The sequence below is a fragment of the Schistocerca serialis genome, chromosome 9 (assembly GCF_023864345.2).
Source record: "Schistocerca serialis cubense isolate TAMUIC-IGC-003099 chromosome 9, iqSchSeri2.2, whole genome shotgun sequence".
Lineage (NCBI taxonomy): Eukaryota > Metazoa > Arthropoda > Insecta > Orthoptera > Acrididae > Schistocerca > Schistocerca serialis.
Genome location: NC_064646.1, coordinates 310,066,833 through 310,082,488, shown reverse-complemented (window position 1 = coordinate 310,082,488; position 15,656 = coordinate 310,066,833). Strand labels below are relative to the sequence as shown.

Below are 15,656 nucleotides of genomic sequence, written 5' to 3'. Positions count from 1 at the left end.
CAAGGGGTCCCAGAAGATCAACAGCAGCAAATTCTTTTAATCTAGTAGGAATAATAGGAAATAATGAAGCACGATGCGAAATAGTAGATGGTTTAGCTTTTTGACAAAGTTAACAAATAGACAAGGCTCTCCTAATTCTGTTTTCCATATTGTTAAAATAACTAGTCGTCTGAAGAATAAGATAACATTTTCGTAGACCAAAATCTGCGTAGCTAAAGTGAAAGTACCAGATGAGCTTATTAACAAAATCGTCAGCAATACGAAGTATCCATATGAAATGAGCGTATTGTTGGCCGGGTGGCCCTATTCGGGGGAGTTCGGCCGCCGCATTGCAAGACCTTTTTAGTTGATGCCACTTGCAAGTCAATGACGATGATGAAAATGATGGTGCAGGACAGACAACACACAGTCCCCTGCTGTGAATCGAACCCGGCCCCCCTGCGTGGTAGGCGGTGACGTTACCGCTACCGCTACGAAGGTGGAGAAACTTGTCATCAACAGTGCAACGTTTGAAGAGTATGTTGTTTCTAACCAGATAATAATGACGAATCTGCGTGTGTGTCTTTTCATGCCATTTACTTTTGATATCTTTACAAATCGGATCTTTGTCTTGTTCATGAGCAATGTCTTTTAAAGGTGCAGTGACGAAGTTTTCAAAGGCTACTTTTTGAATGTAAAGAATATTGAAGTTTTTCTCAAGGTTAGCTTCTGTGTTGCTTTTCTCAAGGCCTGCCTGTGCACGTGACAGTGTGTCCGCAACAATGTTTTCCGTGCCAGGAATGTAGACCATTGTGAAGCGGAATTCTTGCAGAAACAATGCCCAACCTTTCAGCCTGTCAAGATTTAATTTTGATGACATAGAAATTGTATTGCTCGATGATCACTATAAACTTTCACGTGTTTGCCAGAAAGAAACGAAATTTTTCAAACGCCCAAACGATAGCTAAAGCTTCCAATTCAGGGAAGGAATAATTTTTCTCATATTTTATTAGCACGCAGCTAGCAAAAGCGATGGTTTTCTGAACAGTAATGTCATTTTCTATGATTTCTTGAAATAAATGGACACCAAGACCAACTTTTGAAGAATCTGTGCTAAGGCAGAAATCTTGTGACAGTTCTGGGTGTGCTAAGATTGGCGTGTTAAGTAGCGCTTCTTTCAAAGAATCAAATTCCAATTGTGCCTGTTCGTCCCAGTTCCAAATAGCGTTTTTGCCAATTAGAGAACAAAGTTTTGGTGTTACTAGAATTTGCATATTCAGGAAACGACAGTAAAATTTCACGAGACCTAGAAAACTACGAACTTTTCTTTTAGTGGATGGAACAGGAATGCCCCAAGAAGAAATAATGTGACCCTAAACTTCACCTTAGACCTACCGAATTCAGATTTTTCCAAGTTAACTGTAATTCCAGATTCTGAAAAAATACGAAACACACCGTTGACGATACGATTATGTTGTTCCCAGGAGGCTTTCTGCTATTGAAATATGGTCCATGTATGAGGTGATGTGTCGTTTTAAGAACTCTGGTAATATGGAATTTAGCCCACGAATGAATGCTGCCAAAGCAATGTTCAAACCAAAAGTAAGTTTCCGAAATTGATAATAAACGCCGAAACAAAGAAAAGCTGTATATTTTCTACATTCTGAATGAAGTTTAGTTTGATAAAAGCTGGATCTGAGATCAATAGAAGACAACATTTTTACGCCATTGAAATTTTGATTAAGTTCTTCCAACGCTTGCGGCCTGTCTGTTTCAGGAATTATCATGGCATTTATTTGTCTCGAATCTAAGACAAGCCTGATCGATCCGTTTTTCGTCTCAACAACATGTAATGGATTATTGTATGACCTTACCGCTGGTTCAATAATGCCCTAGTCAAGCATAGTTTGTATTTCCGTTCTAACACGGTCTCTATGATGTGACGGAATTACGTATAGTCTGACGCAAAATTTAGTACGCTGACAAACACGAAATTGGTATTGACGTCATTTAATTGTTCCTTATTTGGGAGTTAAAACTGCGGAATGTGCCTGTAAAATGTGAAACAGGTCCTGCATATCAGTGTCATTACAGCTCAAAATTGTTTGATTTTTTTTCTGAATTAAAACGTTAGTATCTAAAACGTCATCAATATCATCCCTGTCAGTACTTGCTAAGTCATTATTAGTGTCAAATTCCGTCGAAAGTTCCAAACAATGATGTAACAAAACTAAAGGTAAAGCCGATTGGTTTCCTCGTCATGGTTTGAAAGCGAATCTTCAAATTTAAAAATTATTGACTTACCTTCATTCTCTAAACTTATTTCAGCGTCGTGAAAGTTTAAAATTACCTTATACTCATTCAAAAAGTCTACACCCAATATAATCTCTGTCGACAATAATGGAACAATAAGGAATATCATAGTAAATCTGTGGCTTTGACAAAAGAATTCTAAGATAGTTTGTTAGTGTACATCTATACTTTTTTCCAAAAATTGCACCTTGTAATTTAATCTTGCGTGAAGGAAGTGTGGACCAATCGTTCAATTTGTTACATTTATTGAAATAGGACTGCCAGAGTTAAGTACTGCCGTAAATTTTATGTCATTTTCTGTTATGTCAGTTACAGGATATGCAATGTTGTTCTGTTTCATGTCATGTTCCTGGAGTAAGATGTCCCTAAAGTCTTCCATCAGCTTCGTAAGTACGTTTTGTGGCTGCCTGCGGTGCGAGTCATTGTCTATTATCTCTTTGTTGTTGTGAGTCGATACTGCGATTCGGAGATCTAACTTCTACAATATCAGCTTGACGAGAGTGCCCTGCCCTATTTGAATCACGCCAGTTCTGATTCAATTCAAGTCTGTTTTCATGACTATAGCGTCTGTTGTCATGTCAGCAATTTCTGTAATTTCTTTCTTGTCGGTCATGTGGTGGAGAATATCTCCCGGAATCGTAATTACGAGGTGGACCGTTGCATCTTAAGTCATTTGACTCCCTTGATAATAATTAGTCTGGTTCCCATATTGTCTATTTCTACTTTTATCTCTGTCATATTCATTACCACGGAAATGTGATCTTTCACTGTAACTATTGTTATTCTGACAATGGTTATGATTCAGGTGATGTCTCTTTTGGTCACGATTTGCGATATAACAATAGTCTTGTCATGTCCAGTTGTTATTTCAGGATGTGGCATGTAATTGTTGTTTTCCTGTTTCACATTACGCAATTGTCTGTGTCAAGTTCCAGTTGTTGCAACAGTCCATAATAAGCTTCGATATCATCTTTACAATGCCCTGCCAAAATAATATGTCTTAAATGTTCAGGCAACTTAATTAAGTTCAGAGGGTCTGTACAGGTTTGACATAATTGATTCTTGTACAACATATCTTCAAAATCTTTTAACGAGCTGGAAAATTCAGACTGTTCGAAATGTTTCATCATTTTGATACTGTGTTTTATTCGATCTGAGACCAATATGCAGAAAGGAAGGCATGATAAAAATGTCCTTCTCTGTAACAGTCACGAATAACCGATCGCATTCTTACAGCTGGTGCATTCTCTAAATACCTAAACATGAATTCTAATCTATACTGTAATGACCAATTACGAGGAAAACAATGAGAAAACTGATGAAGCCAAGCTTGTGGATGTATGTCATAACTGGAATTCTTGAATGCTTTAAATTTTCTCGATGTGATGAAGAGCTTATAGTCAGAGTTATCATGTCGGCAAGTCGCTAATCGGTCGTTCTTATGTCGTGTCAGCGGTTCCATCTCAAGGATCACAGCACCTTGCCAACTCCTTTCAAAATCTCCGAAATACCCTGTGTTATTACTTTATGAATTTTCTGTAGTTCTAAATCCCTCTTCTCGCCACGGAACGCGAGTATTCTCTGAAATATGTAGTTCTTGTATTGTGTGTGCCAAATGATCTTGTACTTCCTGCATTTCTATTTTGTGTTGCATATTAATTTATATCTGACTTTGTTTAAATTTTCTAATTTCCTCGTACTCGTCAGTGTCAGTAAAGGCTACTCGTATTGTATAATTCAACTCATCCTCTACGTTTGTAGATAAATTCGTTAACTGACCCGAAAATTCGGCTACTTTTGCCGATAATGTGCTGATTTCTTCCCTGTGTTTTTCTGAACCAAGTTTTAGAGAATCTACTGTGTCCTTTAAGTTTTCCTGATCTGTTACAAGTTGCAAGACCGTATCAGTAGAGGCAACTGAATCAGTTTTGGTATGCAAAGAGTCGTGATTTTCGTGAACAACGATCGGCAGTTCTTTTATGGCTGCTTCATGATTCTGTAATGCATTTCATGTCGCGAAAATGTAGGCTGAAAATGCTCACAAATTTGTGTTTTTTGATATTTTGACTCAATTTTTGGTAGCTCAGCGGTTAAATCTTCAGGTTTTTGTTCGACTGTTTCTTTAATTTCGTCTTGCGGCTTACTTTTGAAGCTGTTGCTGTGTTCATTCCATTTGTTGGTGTGTTTGTTTATGATTTTGTTCCGTTCTGTCTAACGTTTGAAGATTTTGTTGCATTATGTCTAACTTTTGAAGCTTTTGCTATGATCATTTCTTATTTTGAAGTAATTGCAATAACAATGCATTAGTGACTGAAACATATTCCTTAGTGTTTTTCGGCAGTGCGTTTGCATCGGTAAAATTCGTATTTTGAAAAGCAGAGAGTGTGCCTTGACTTAATTGAGAGAAGTGCAATGATGCAAAACCTGAATCTATGGTATCTGCAAGATTTGGTTCTGTTATTTCGCTTGCCTGGGGCGAACAGTTACCGACCGATCGATCGACAATATTTCTCTGTTCACTGATAGTTTCACTTTCTACACCACTATTTACTACCTGGTCCATGTTCCTATGCACAACAATCAAATTATTGTCTTGAATATTTGTCACTTCATTACTAGGTGATGCTAACATGCTACGCTCATCTTCACTGTCATTTCTCAATTTACTTCGCAGCCTAGTATTAAGTTTTTCACACGCCATGGTTGTCACAGTATTTCTCATGATCAAACAGAAAAGAACACTATTTTAAAAGCAATAATAAGAAGACACACTAAAACAGCACTGGCGATAATCAATATCCAATTAGTTGCAAAAGCAACTGCGAAATACTTATTGCAAATCTACATGGATGCCACAATTGCTTTGCTCTTTGCAATACAGTACAACAATAAGAAACTACAACTACAAAGGAAATTACATATACAATTATGTGCTAGCATTAAACATAACTAAGATACGAAGATTTCGGTGAGGTATCCTGGTAGGGTCGCCGGGTGAAACTTCTAAATAATTTTTTTTTAGTTAATTAAACTGAAATAACTGACAATGTGAAACTACTAAGTTTTTACTTCAGTTGCTTAATGCAACTGAACCTTCTATAAATGCTGAGTGGCACTGACATACTGTCACTTTGCTTGTCTTTATTGTTTGAACACTGACCTACAGAATTTTTCCCGACAAACACAGCTCAAACTTATTCTATTCACTAATGAACCACAATATACAAGGATAACGCAATCTGACTTTTAATTAGCACAAAAGAATTTCCCTGAATTACAAGAAATCCTGATAATAACCCATACATTTCACAAGATTTCCTCACAGGAAATCTTCATCTACATCTACATCTACATTGATACTCCGCAAGCCACCCAACGGTGTGTGGCGGAGGGCACTTTACGTGCCACTGTCATTACCTCCCTTTCCTGTTCCAGTCGCGTATGGTTCGCGGGAAGAACGACTGTCTGAAAGCCTCCGTGCGCGCTCTAATCTCTCTAATTTTACATTCGTGATCTCCTCGGGAGGTATAAGTAGGGGGAAGCAATATATTTGATACCTCATCCAGAAACCCACCCTCTCGAAACCTGGCGAGCAAGCTACACCGCGATGCAGAGCGCCTCTCTTGCAGATTCTGCCACTTGAGTTTATTAAACATCTCCGTAATGCTATCACGGTTACCAAATAACCCTGTGACGAAACGCGCCGCTCTTCTTTGGATCTTCTCTATCTCCTCCGTCAGACCGATCTGGTACGGATCCCACACTGATGAGCAATACTCAAGTATAGGTCGAACGAGTGTTTTGTAAGCCACCTCCTTTGTTGATGGACTACATTTTCTAAGCACTCTCCCAATGAATCTCAACCTGGTACCCGCCTTACCAACAATTAATTTTATATGATCAATCCACTTCAAATCATTCCGCACGCATACTCCCAGATATTTCACAGAAGTAACTGCTACCAGTGTTTGTTCCGCTATCATATAATCATACAATAAAGGATCCTTCTTTCTATGTATTCGCAATACATTACATTTGTCTATGTTAAGGGTCAGTTGCCACTCCCTGCACCAAGTGCCTATCCGCTGCAGATCTTCCTGCATTTCGCTACAATTTTCTAATGCTGCAACTTCTCTGTATACTACAGCATCATCCGCGAAAAGCCGCATGGAACTTCCGACACTATCTACTAAGTCATTTATATATATTGTGAAAAGCAATGGACCCATAACACTCCCCTGTGGCACGCCAGAGGTTACTTTAACGTCTGTGGACGTCTCTCCATTGATAACAACATGCTGTGTTCTGTTTGCTAAAAACTCTTCAATCCAGCCACACAGCTGGTCTGATATTCCGTAGGCTCTTACTTTGTTTATCAGGCGACAGTGCGGAACTGTATCGAACGCCTTCCGGAAGTCAAGAAAAATAGCATCTACCTGGGAGCCTGTATCTAATATTTTCTGGGTCTCATGAACAAATAAGGCGAGTTGGGTCTCACACGATCGCTGCTTCCGGAATCCATGTTGATTCCTACATAGTAGATTCTGGGTTTCCGGAAATGACATGATACGCGAGCAAAAAACATGTTCTAAAATTCTACAAGAGATCGACGTAAGAGATATAGGTCTATAGTTTTGCGCATCTGCTCGACGATCCTTCTTGAAGACTGGGACTATCTGTGCTCTTTTCCAATCATTTGGAACCCTCCGTTCCTCTAGAGACTTGCGGTACACGGCTGTTAAAAGGAGGGCAAGTTCTTTCGCGTACTCTGTGTAGAATCGAATTGGTATCCCGTCAGGTCCAGTGGACTTTCCTCTATTGAGTGATTCCAGTTGCTTTTCTATTCCTTGGACACTTATTTCGATGTCAGCCATTTTTTCGTTTGTGCGAGGATTTAGAGAAGGAACTGCAGTGCGGTCTTCCTCTGTGAAACAGCTTTGGAAAAAGGTGTTTAGTATTTCAGCTTTATGCGTGTCATCCTCTGTTTCAATGCCATCATCATCCCGTAGTGTCTGGATATGCTGTTTCGAGCCACTTACTGATTTAACGTAAGACCAGAACTTCCTAGGATTTTCTGTCAAGTCGGTACATAGAATTTCACTTTCGAATTCAATGAACGCTTCACGCATAGCCCTCCTTACGCTAACTTTGATATCGTTTAGCTTCTGTTTGTCTGAGAGGTTTTGGCTGCGTTTAAACTTGGAGTGGAGCTCTCTTTGCTTTCGCAGTAGTTTCCTAACTTTGTTGTTGTACCACGGTGGGTTTTTCCCGTCCCTCACAGTTTTACTCGGCACGTACCTGACTAAAACGCATTTTACGATTGCCTTGAACTTTTTCCATAAACACTCAACATTGACAGTGTCGGAACAGAAATTTTCGTTTTGATCTGTTAGGTAGTCTGAAATCTGCCTTCTATTACTCTTGCTAAACAGATAAACCTTCCTCCCTTTTTTTATATTCCTATTAACTTCCATATTCAGGGATGCTGCAACGGCCTTATGATCACTGATTCCCTGTTCTGTACATACAGAGTCGAAAAGTTCGGGTCTGTTTGTTATCAGTAGGTCCAAGATGTTATCTCCACGAGTCGGTTCTCTGTTTAATTGCTCGAGGTAATTTTCGGATAGTGCACTCAGTATAATGTCACTCGATGCTCTGTCCCTACCACCCGTCCTAAACATCTGAGTGTCCCAGTCTATATCTGGTAAATTGAAATCTCCACCTAAGACTATAACATGCTGAGAAAATTTATGTGAAATGTATTCCAAATTTTCTCTCAGTTGTTCTGCCACTAATGCTGCTGAGTCGGGAGGTCGGTAAAAGGAGCCAATTATTAACCTAGTTCGGTTGTTTAGTGTAACCTCCACCCATAATAATTAACAGGAACTATCCACTTCTACTTCACTACAGGATAAACTACTACTAACAGCGACGAACACTCCACCACCGGTTGCATGCAATCTATCCTTTCTAAACACCGTCTGTACCTTTGTAAAAATTTCGGCAGAATTTATCTCTGGCTTAAGCCAGCTTTCTGTACCTATAACGATTTCAGCTTCGGTGCTTTCTATCAGCGCTTGAAGTTCCGGTACTTTACCAACGCAGCTTCGACAGTTGACAATTACAATACCGATTGCTGCTTGGTCCCCGCATGTCCTGACTTTGCCCCGCACCCGTTGAGGCTGTTGCCCTTTCTGTACTTGCCCAAGGCCATCTAACCTAAAAAACCGCCCAGCCCACGCCACACAACCCCTGCTACCCGTGTAGCCGCATGTTGCGTGTAGTGGACTCCTGACCTATCCAGCGGAACCCGAAACCCCACCACCCTATGGCGCAAGTCGAGGAATCTGCAGCCCACACGGTCGCAGAACCGTCTCAGCCTCTGATTCAGACCCTCCGCTCGGCTCTGTACCAAAGGTCCGCAGTCAGTCCTGTCGACGATGCTGCAGATGGTGAGCTCTGCTTTAATCCCGCTAGCGAGACTGGCAGTCTTCACCAAATCAGATAGCCGCCGGAAGCCAGAGAGGATTTCCTCCGATCCATAGCGACACACATCATTGGTGCCGACATGAGCGACCACCTGCAGATGGGTGCACCCTGTACCCTTCATGGCATCCGGAAGACCCTTTCCACATCCGGAATGACTCCCCCCGGTATGCACACGGAGTGCACATTGGACACGAACTACAGCAGATACAGCTAGCTAAATAAAAAGATTCTAACTACTAAACGCTCTAACTACTAATAGGCATGTGGTTAGCAAAGGAAAGGTTACGTTGCAGAGCAAACAAAGTATTTAGCAGATTTTACCTTAATCATGTGACATCCAGTTCGAAAAATTATATAATCGTCAATAATTCGATTACCTACATTTTACAATCCATGTCCAACCAATATTAAATCTCCATGATGGACACACATTCAGACTATCCACTTACGCTGATACTTCGAACTATTAACTTCTAACCACGAGTCCGACCAGCCACAGTCTCTTAGCAAGGGTGTGCAGCAATGTCAGTGATATTAGTGCAGTCTATATTGCTGCATAGCACTGCCAACATACAAACACATTTACTGCCTACTTACAATATGTTTTATTATTTACTTCTACATCTACATCACTACTCTGCAATTCTCATCAGAATGCTTGGTAGAGGATTTATGGACCCAGTTTAACGCTATTTTTTCGACCGTTCCACACCAAAACAGTACATGGTGACAACGAACACACAAATTTTTTGATGCGAACTCTGATTTCTGTTATTTTATTACGATGGTGGTTACTCCCTGTGTAGGTGGGCGCCAACAAAATACACTCCTGGAAATGGAAAAAAGAACACATTGACACCGGTGTGTCAGACCCACCATACTTGCTCCGGACACTGCGAGAGGGCTGTACAAGCAATGATCATACGCACGGCACAGCGGACACACCAGGAACCGCGGTGTTGGCCGTCGAATGGCGCTAGCTGCGCAGCATTTGTGCACCGCCGCCGTCAGTGTCAGCCAGTTTGCCGTGGCATACGGAGCTCCATCGCAGTCTTTAACACTGGTAGCGTGCCGCGACAGCGTGGACGTGAACCGTATGTGCAGTTGACGGACTTTGAGCGAGGGCGTGTAGTGGGCATGCGGGAGGCCGGGTGGACGTACCGCCGAACTGCTCAACACGTGGGGCGTGAGGTCTCCACAGTACATCGATGTTGTCGCCAGTGGTCGGCGGAAGGTGCACGTGCCCGTCGACCTGGGACCGGACCGCAGCGACGCACGGATGCACGTCAAGACCGTAGGATCCTACGCAGTGCCGTAGGGGACCGCACCGCCACTTCCCAGCAAATTAGGGACACTGTTGCTCCTGGGGTATCGGCGAGGACCATTCGCAACCGTCTCCATGAAGCTGGACTACGGTCCCGCACACCGTTAGGCCGTCTTCCGCTCACGCCCCAACATCGTGCAGCCCGCCTCCAGTGGTGTCGCGACAGGCGTGAATGGAGGGACGAATGGAGACGTGTCGTCTTCAGCGATGAGAGTCGCTTCTGCCTTGGTGCCAATGATGGTCGTATGCGTGTTTGGCGCCGTGCAGGTGAGCGCCACAATCAGGACTGCATACGACCGAGGCACACAGGGCCAACACCCGGCATCATGGTGTGGGGAGCGATCTCCTACACTGGCCGTACACCACTGGTGATCGTCGAGGGGATACTGAATAGTGCACGGTACATCCAAACCGTCATCGAACCCATCGTTCTACCATTCCTAGACCGGCAAGGGAACTTGCTGTTCCAACAGGACAATGCACGTCCGCATGTATCCCGTGCCACCCAACGTGCTCTAGAAGGTGTAAGTCAACTACCCTGGCCAGCAAGATCTCCGGATCTGTCCCCCATTGAGCATGTTTGGGACTGGATGAAGCGTCGTCTCACGCGGTCTGCACGTCCAGCACGAACGCTGGTCCAACTGAGGCGCCAGGTGGAAATGGCATGGCAAGCCGTTCCACAGGACTACATCCAGCATCTCTACGATCGTCTCCATGGGAGAATAGCAGCCTGCATTGCTGCGAAAGGTGGATATACACTGTACTAGTGCCGACATTGTGCATGCTCCGTTGCCTGTGTCTATGTGCCTGTGGTTCTGTCAGTGTGATCATGTGATGTATCTGACCCCAGGAATGTGTCAATAAAGTTTCCCCTTCCTGGGACAATGAATTCACGGTGTTCTTATTTCAATTTCCAGGAGTGTATTTTTACACTCTGAGGAAAAAGCTGCTGATTTTCGTGAAAAGATCTCCCCGAAACGAAAAACGTATCATATCCGCGATAATATCCACGATCGTCTTTCCCTTATTTTGTAATAATACAAAACGAAATACACCTTTGAATTGTTTCGATGTCCTCCTTCCATCGTATTTGGTAAAGATTCACGCAGCGTTAGCAGAGAATGGGCAAACGTAGTGTAAGCGTTCTCTTGACTAGATTTAATGCATCTTCTACGTGTTTTGCAGTCTTTAGTTCCCCACAAGATTTTCTACGCGATGTGTCCAGTTTAAATTGTTCGTAATTATAATACCTAGGCATTTACTTGAATAGACATCTTTTAATTTGTATAATTTATCGTGTAACCGAATTTTAATGTATTATTTTTACCCCTCATGTGGAGGGCCTCACACTGTTTATGTTTCATGGTCAATCTCCACTTTTCGGCGCCGCACAGTTATCTTGCCTAAATCGTTTTGTAGTTCATATTGTTCTTCTCATGACTTTACTAGACGGTAAACAACAGCATCATCTGTAAACAATATAAGAGATCCTTTATATAGATCTGAAACAGCAAAGCGCTATAATACAGGTGGGAAACAGGCGGCCCGCGGACCGTATTCGGCCCGCAGTTAGTTTCAGTCCGTCCTGCGGAAGAAATTCCTGGAGAGAGGGAAAGGCGCTCGTATTGTACTCCGACCGGAACGCATTTTTGGATGTTTCCAGAGACGCCCGACTCGCTACATGAGTGATGCTTTCTTACTGCCAGTAAAGTCTGTAAAAGTTTTAGTGAGCTCTGCTGTCATGGGTTTGAGAAGTTCCTGCCATTCCGTACAGTGCTAAAAGCATAAGAGTCGTTCGTATCATCAGCAGTGGCAGAAATGTCACACGGAAATTAAGGGGCCTTCACAGTTCAATATTACTGTCAATACGTCAATATAACGAGTACTGTCGTTCTGTCAGTACCATAAATAGTGATAAATAGTGTTGATGCCGACCAAAATATTTTCAGTATTACCAATACGTATTGGGCGTACGAGGGCGAGAACAATTCGCCCTTTACTTTTCATTGTCAATCGCCACTTTTCGCGCCGTACAGTTATCTATCTAAATCATTTTGTAGTTCATATTGTTCTTCTCATGACTTTACTAGACGCTAACTTCAAGCAATTTTGACTTTCAATTTAAAAAATAATAATAAACTATGAAATGATGGCTTAATTCATTTATTCGGAGGTTTTCCATGACATTAGTCGCATTTAGTCATTGAAATGAATCAGTGGCAACAGGTGAAAACTTGTGCCGGGCCGCGACTCGAGTCTCCATCTCCCACTTCCCGCGAGTGGTTCCCTTTAGAGTACGCTTCACATCATCATCATCATCATTATCATTTATTGTACATAACAGGCCATAAAGGCCCATGACAGAAAGCAAAAGAAATATTACAAACCAGAGTAACACACTATACAAAGATCAACAACAAAGTCAATGGCACAGGAAGGAGAATTGTCCTGATCACAGTTGCAGGTATTTCTGGCAGATGTTATTGCACTTTCGGCTGTCCATTGTATCTTCCAGGGATGCTGTTTTTCCTACCTTCTGCAACGTCCTCATCACCCTATCTTTCCACTTAGTCCTTGGACGACCTCTTAGACGTCTTCCAGTCAGCTGTGAATTGAACACTCGGTTGGAGAAAGATTCTCCAGCTCTTGAGGCATGTCCTAACCACTGGAGTCGACGTCCTCTGATGGTCCTACCAACGTCAGCTTTCCCAAGCCACCTTTCCCATCTGCCATTTTCTCTATTGAATGTAGACCCATAGATATTCCTGAGCACTTTCCTTTCAAATGTGCAAATGCGATCTTCATATGGTTGTGAAGTCGCCTATGTACCATGTAAAGTTTGATCTTGCTGTTTTGTGAGACCAAGCATCACTTGAATAAGTTATTGAGACTTAAGAAGGAACGATTAGCATTTATTATTCTCTGTTGAATCTCTTTCTCAACCTCGCTTTTATTAGATAGAATCGACCCCAGGTACATACATTTCTCTACTCGTTCAAAATTGTGTCCATATATATTGACAGCGGTAGGGAAATCCTGTCGGCGTGAGATGATCATATATTTGGTTTTCTCGTCGTTGACAACTAATCCTACTGTGCATGCCTCTTTCATGAACCTAGTGGTATCAGACACTATCTGATTAAGTGAGTCTCCCATTATCACCACATCACAGGCAAAGGCCAAGATTGTGTCAGCTCCAATCATATCCATCTCCGTGTCATTACCATTTTCACGCCGTACCTTTTCTAATTGCAATGTTGAATAGCACTGGGGACAAAGGATCTCCTTGTCTCAAACCGTGTTTAACAGTGAAAGGCTGGCATTTTCTTTCCAAACCATACTTGGCAGCCTGTATCTGTATAACATGCTTCAATCACTTTGATGTATTTTCTTGTGATGCCGAACTCCTGCATTATCCTCCAAAATACCGTCCGATTAATGCTGTCATAGGCCTGTCGGAAATTTATAAATATGAGGTGTAATTATCTATCAAATTCATAGTACTTTTCCGTTAGCTGTCGTAGCGTAAAGATGTGATCGATGGTTGAGCCTCCTGCCATAAATCCACATTGATACGGTCCTATGGTCTCTTGTAGAGCACGTTTCAGGCGACTAAGTAACAGGAAGGTTAAGACTTTATAACCTATCTCAAGTAGCGAGATTCCTCGATACTTGTCTACTTTTGTGGCATCTCCTTTTTTAAAAAAATTGGGCATACAACTGCTATCTTCCATTCAACCGGGATCTCCTATGGTGACCAGATTATGACAATAAGCTGTCTTAACGTACCCAATAGAACTTCCCTTCCGTTTCTAACCAGTTCTGCACTAATGCCACTACCACCTGGCGCTTTATTGTTTTTAAGTGACTCTATAGTTGTTCTTATTTTTTCCGTTGAAGGTTCAGGTACTTCCTCTTCCTCTGCATTTAACTCGCATTCTTGTTGTATACTTCCTTCTGGAGTTTCTACCTCTAGCAATTTTCTGAAATGCTTTCCAAACCGATCTGCTTGCTCCATAGGAGGTACCACATTCCCTTCTTCATCTGTCAGGATGTTCTATACTTCCTTCTGGAGTTTCTGCCGACCGAAGTGGCCGTGCGGTTAAAGGCGCTGCAGTCTGCAACCGCAAGACCGCTACGGTCGCTGGTTCGAATCCTGCCTCGGGCATGGATGTTTGTGATGTCTTTAGGTTAGTTAGGTTTAACTAGTTCTAAGTTCTAGGGGACTAATGACCTCAGCAGTTGAGTCCCATAGTGCTCAGAGCTATTCTGGAGTTTCTACCTTTAGCAATTTTCTGAATTGCTTTCCAAACTGATCTGCTTGCTCCATAGGAGGTACCACATTCCCTTCTTCATCTATTAGGATTTGCCTCGAGCAAAAGCTGCCAACTTGAAAAAGGAGTGCGGTGTTTTCTTCGATTCACATCCGATACCAATTCGCAGCCTCTTCCAACCTACTCATGAAACCCTCACTCACCAATTCGGATTCCCACAACAGATCGGGCTAGGTGTGCATCCGATATATGTATATAAACAATCCACGCTTACGTCATCAATCTAAGTATATTTGGACAAATATTTTAAAAATGTTTGCTAATAGTATTTGTGTACATTAACGCATTTAATTTCAAACACTCTAATCTCCTGCTTGTGGTCAAAAATTACTTCCAGCTGCTTGTCCGTTGGGACCGCCTACCCCATTGCCCTATTTTGAGTTTTTGTTCTTGTATTAATATTAGTAAATAATTTTAGTCCATTGTAGACTTATTAGAACACTGACCTGTTGTAACTGAAGTTAATTTACAGTGAATTAGCTGCAACCAGTTGCTTTTGAAAGCATTAATTTTTTCTTTATGACATTTCAAGATTCCTTAGATCCCATCCTCAGATGTTTGTATTTATTTGCTTGTCATAAACACTATTTCCTTACTAACGACATTTCAGAACTTTGCAACGGAAGTTTTTAGAACAGCTGTTGTAAAACTTCGTAAGTAAAGAAACAATGTTCACGACGCATAAGTATCTGTAAACATGTGCAGATGGGTCAACATAGAATGAATATAATCTCAAAAACGTTGTTTCTTTGTGGGCATAAATTATTGGCGTAGCGTGTCAGGAGAGGGGTGCCATTCACGTCCGTGCTTTACGCAGTAAACGTTATCGTCGCGGTCACTATAGTTTTATCTTTATGTGCCGGAAGCGCTATTGTCGCGTTTTGTGACGAGGCGGCCCGCAAGCTTAATTATTTGAATAAGACCCGCGAGTCACCAAAGACTGCTCATGCCTGGCCTATAACAGTTCCTTCGCGATCGCCAGATACCACTTCTGCTTCACTAGATGACTTCCATTTAGGTACTACGAACTGTCTCCTTCATGGCAGGAAATCACTGATCCATTCACAGAACTGAGACGATGCTCCATGGGGATGCAGTTTGATGAGAAGCCGCTCGTGAAGAACGGTCTCAAAAGCCTTCTGCAAATCGAGAAATATGGAATAAACTCGAAATCTCCTGTCGACACCACTCATGATTACATTATCATGGCGGAACTA

The 15,656-nt window shown here is 42.0% G+C and overlaps 1 protein-coding gene across 1 annotated transcript in view; it reads left to right on the top strand.

The window, feature by feature from the left end:
• The window catches only part of LOC126419569 (uncharacterized), a 371,142-nt gene that overhangs the window by 124,923 nt on the left and 230,563 nt on the right, over positions 1-15,656 (top strand). The gene's annotated exons all lie outside the window — the stretch shown is intronic.